The sequence below is a fragment of the Spinacia oleracea genome, chromosome 6 (assembly GCF_020520425.1).
Source record: "Spinacia oleracea cultivar Varoflay chromosome 6, BTI_SOV_V1, whole genome shotgun sequence".
NCBI lineage: Eukaryota > Viridiplantae > Streptophyta > Magnoliopsida > Caryophyllales > Amaranthaceae > Spinacia > Spinacia oleracea.
In genome coordinates this window covers 103,660,461-103,665,403 of record NC_079492.1, presented here as the reverse complement: position 1 = coordinate 103,665,403, position 4,943 = coordinate 103,660,461, and the positions used below count along the sequence as shown (strand labels likewise).

At 39.9% G+C, this 4,943-nt stretch overlaps 1 non-coding gene across 1 annotated transcript; it reads right to left on the bottom strand.

The window, feature by feature from the left end:
* Window positions 1-667: 667 nt before the first annotated feature.
* Window positions 668-774, bottom strand: LOC130464559 (small nucleolar RNA R71). Its single transcript, XR_008924956.1, has one exon. It is a non-coding gene; the product is annotated as a small nucleolar RNA R71 (small nucleolar RNA).
* Between the last annotated feature and the right edge of the window lie 4,169 nt (window positions 775-4,943).

Sequence of the window (4,943 nt, the reverse complement as noted above, 5' to 3'; positions counted from 1 at the left end):
TTTCTGTTGTTGACTGCTTATCCTAGATTATTGTTTGTTACTACTCAAGGAACTCACGTTCTTTGAGACCGGATCTCACATTGTTTTGTAGTCTTTGTCTATGTCTAGGACCGTAGGTACTAGTAATCTTACTCCATTCGATCCTGAGCCCGAAAGAACCTTTCGTAGACGAAAAACTTTCATTGCACAGTGTGGGAATTACTCTGATTCTGATCATAATATTGGCGATCTTTTTCCATCAGATACAGATTCAGTTTCAGAGATAGAGATGGGTGACGAAACTCCACTACCGCCACCTACCCCACGGCTTACAGACTATTCTAAGCCAAGTCTGTCCGTGCTACCAAAGGCAATCACGCCTTCTATTGCAGCTGAGACCTTCAAGATTGAGCCTGCATTGATTAACATGATTGAGAGACGCCAGTACGGTGGGGAACCAGGTGAAGATCCAAATCTTCACATACAGACCTTCATCCAATATTGTTCCACCGCCAAGCAAAAGGGATTGACACCGGAGCAGACTATGGAGATACTTTTCCCGTTCTCTTTGAGTGGGAAAGCTAAATTGTGGATTAATGGGTTGAATCGGGCGGCTTTGAAAATCACTAATTGGGAGTCCTTGGCTCTTTCTTTTTATGTTAAATATTTTCCACCTGAGAAAACGGCTCGTCTGAGGGGTCAGATATTACGTATCTTACAACAGGCAGATGAGAGTTTGTTCGAGGTCTGGGAGAGATTCAAAGAGTTGCAGAGAGAGTGCCCGCACCATGGTTTGGATGATTGGTTCTTGATTCAGCAGTTTTATAATGGTCTGGGTAATGAGTCTAGATGTTTGTTGGATTCAGCTGCCAGTGGGAGGTTCATGCAACTTGAGGTGCCTAGAGCTATGGAGGTGATTGAGGAGATAGCCATTCACAATGCCCAGTATGGGAATCCTAGAAGTCTATCTAATAGGGGTGGTAAGCATGATTTAAATTCTATTGAATAATTAACTGCCCAATTGACTGCTTTACACTATAAGTTTGATAATATGCAAGCAGCCAATGCTCAATCTGCCCAACCTGTTAGTGTAGCTGCTATGAGTGCCCAACCTGCTACTGTTTGTGAAAGTTGTGGAATGTCTGGTCATTATGCACAGGAATGTAGGAGCTCTGTTGAACAATGTAACGCGTTTCAATCCTACAAACAAAACAACCCATTCTCCAACTCTTACAATGAGGGCTACGAAAACAACCCTCTACTATCCTACAGGAGCAACAATATCTAGAACCCTCACCAAGTCCAACACCCACCACAACAACCATACCAACCCCCACATCAACAATCCTACCAACCACGGAACAACTACAACCAACAGTCTAGTGGACCACCTGGGTTCCCTAGACAACACACATCAACTCCACCACCACAACCTCAAGCCACACAGCCTGACCCTATGCTAGTAGAGATGAGGAACATGATGCTACAAATGCAAAAATCTCTAAGTGAAAAGGATGCAAAGATCGATGCTCTTACTGCTCACAACAAGATCATTGATACACAATTGGCACAGATGGCTACTACTATTGCAGGGAGGCCACCAGGCCAATTTCCTTCACAGTCCGAAAATAGGGAAACTGCTAATGCAATTACATTGAGGAGTGGTAGGGATTATTGATAGGTTATGATACATATGACATTACATAGATCATGCGGAAACAACCATTAACCCAGGACAACATATTATTTACACATAATCATTTAGCATAGTTTAGATGCATACTCTTTGTTGCGTGCCTTCCCTAGCTGCGCCCGAACCGAACAAGAACAAGTCTTTAGGACTCCAAGTGTCGTCCCTCCGTAGATAGTCCACAGCACGTCCGGATCCGCCTTAAGATTGACCAACTAGAATCGCCCTTAAGGTTCTAATATTTTCGGTTAGGTAGGCAAGAATATTGGCTGATTTTTTTGCTTAAAAATCTTAGTTTTGAATACTTGAAACTTGTATGTAAATAATGACCCCTAGGCCTTTATTTATAGAGTTATGGAAAAGGAATCGCAATCCTAGTAAGATACGAATTAATTGAAATTAGAATCCTACATGAATTCTATTTAATTAATTTATCTAATTAGGAATAGGAATTTAATCACACACTAACTCTTGCAGTTTTAGGAATCATGCATGAGCACAAACTCACACACACACACGGCAGCCACAAGGGCTGCCTATGCGCATGCGAGCAGCAGCCCACGCAGCGCGGCCCACGCATCCGTGGCCTTGGCGCGCGCTGGGCTTGTGGCGTGCGTGCTTGCTGGGCGATGGCCCGGCTTCGTGCTGGGCCTTCGTCCGGCAGGCCTCGTCCGATGCTAATTCGTACGATACGCTTCCGATTAAATTTCCATTTCCGGAATCTATTTCCGATACGAACAATATTTAATATTTCCGATTCCGGAATTAATTTCCGTTTCGAACAAATATTTAATATTTCCGTTTCCGGAATTATTTTCCGATTCCGGCAATATTTCCGATTCTGACAATATTTCCGTTTCCGGCAATATTTCCGATTCTGGTAATATTTCCATTTCCAATAATTTTTCCGATACGTACCATGTTTCCGTTTCCGGCAACATCTACGACTTGGATAATATTCATATTTCCGACACGATCCATATTTCCGTTTCCGGCAATATCATCGTTTCCGGAGTATTCATTTCTTGCCTGTGACGATCTTAGCTCCCACTGAAACCAAGATCCGTCGGTTCCGAATATTCATAGATGGAGTATTTAATGCCATTAAATACTTGATCCGTTTACGTACTATTTGTGTGACCCTACGGGTTCAGTCAAGAGTAAGCTGTGGATTAATATCATTAATTCCACTTGAACTGAAGCGGCCTCTAGCTAGGCATTCAGCTCACTTGATCTCACTGAATTATTAACTTGTTAATTAATACTGAACCGCATTTATTAGACTTAACATAGAATGCATACTTGGACCAAGGGCATTATTTCCTTCAGTCACCCACTTGTCCTTAGGGACAAGTGTGCATTTCCTAATTCCTTTGTCGCTCGATGCTTGCTCTTGAACATAAGGTAAGAGTTGTCATCCTTATTATGTCCAGAGGTGTTCCTCGGTTTCAGAGTTCAACTGATCAAATAAACAGATAATCATAGCCTATGATTCATCCGAGCACGGCCATGCATTTCACAGTTTCTAGCTCTCCGAGTGGCCTTGTACAACTTTTAAGCATCTCTTCCCGATTTATGGGAGGACAATCCCAATCTTGCGATCTTGAGATTAGACTTCGTTTGATAGGTGATTACCTGAGCGTTGCCTTTATAGCCTCCTTTTACGGTGCGACGGTTGGTCAACGTCAAAGCAACCAGTTCTCAAACAAGTAATCTCAAATCACTCAGGTATTGAGGATTTAGTGTCTAATAATTTAATGAAATTTACTTATGACAGACTTTCATCTCTTACAGTAAAGTTTCATAGGTCTTGTCCGATACTAGTCTTCCCAAAGTAAGTATCTATGCAAATGATTATGACATTGCCATGTCCACATAGTTCAAGAAACAGAACTACTAGTCATCTTGCATTCTAGTCGTCTAACGTTTTCTATGCGTCCAATTTTATAGAAAACTCCGATTAGGGACCATTTTCAACCTTTGACATTCAAGTTCACTTGATAGACATTTCTTAGTCACAGGACTGGTCCTGACAGTCTATCTTGAATATATCGTCAAATTTGAAGGGACTCATCATTTAATACTAAACCAAGATTAAATGGAATATGAAAATACATTTCATATATGATAAATGTTCAACCCCAATGTTTTACAACCATGGGCCTCAAACCCATTTTCTAAAACAATTCATGGAATTCAAAGCTATGCTTGATTTCCAGTGCGACAATGTGAGTGTTGCTTCTCACTTGTTGCATAGGTTTAGTTATCATGCTTTGCCAATCTTAACATCCTTTTCATCGAATGTTCTTTGAGATATGATGATAAGATCTTTTCGAGTTTGTTTATTATGTGATCTAGTCTTTCTTACTACATTAGTGGTTCTACGCATTTTGCAATGAAGAACCATTAAGTTAGCAGACGTTTTTCTTGCTTCAAGAGTGGTTCTACGCATTTTTCAATGAAGAACCATCAAGCCAGCAGATAGGTGATCTACCCAAGTTCAGTGAAGAACTTTAAACAACCCTGTTTTATTGCTTCTTAGGCAATAATTACTTTTACTTCAACTGTATAGGTTGCTAGTGATGCTTTATTTGGATTTACTTATCCAAGCAGTTCACAGATATGTGGAAGACTTTCCAGCTGTATCTTAGAACATAGAAATTAATATTTTAATTTCCCACGCAACAACTCATGGTCTCCAATCCATGTTGCCATTTCAAAACACGATGCTCTATAGCTCGTCCTTATCAATGGTTAACTCCAAAGGGTCTTGCTTGATCCTTTGCCAGTGTTTATGCGTGTAGCATCAATATTTAGCGTATCTTTATTTCCTTGAATCAAGAACTATTCCTATGTACCTTTTCAAGTACCATAAGTATTCTTGGTCTCAATCTAGTTGATCTTCACTTAGATCAATAGAGATTGGTATATGTTCGTCATGCCTAAAGTCATACGATACGTTTTTGGCGATCCTCATATTATATCATACATGATAAATTCTTTTGCAGAATAATTCCCAATTGAATTCTATTCATGTAACTTTAGCTCATTCAATTTTTAGTAGATACTGAATCCAGCTAAATTCTTTGACATATAATATAGGTTAAGAATCTCATTTAGACTCTTTGATGTTTAACTTAGTAAATGCTTATACATAGTTCAAACATTCTTTACTTAGATTTATTCATATGGGTCGAATGTCTCCAATGGAGTCTTTCGTGTTTGATTTAGTAAATGCCATTACTTAATCCAAAACAATAAGATCTTTGTAAAT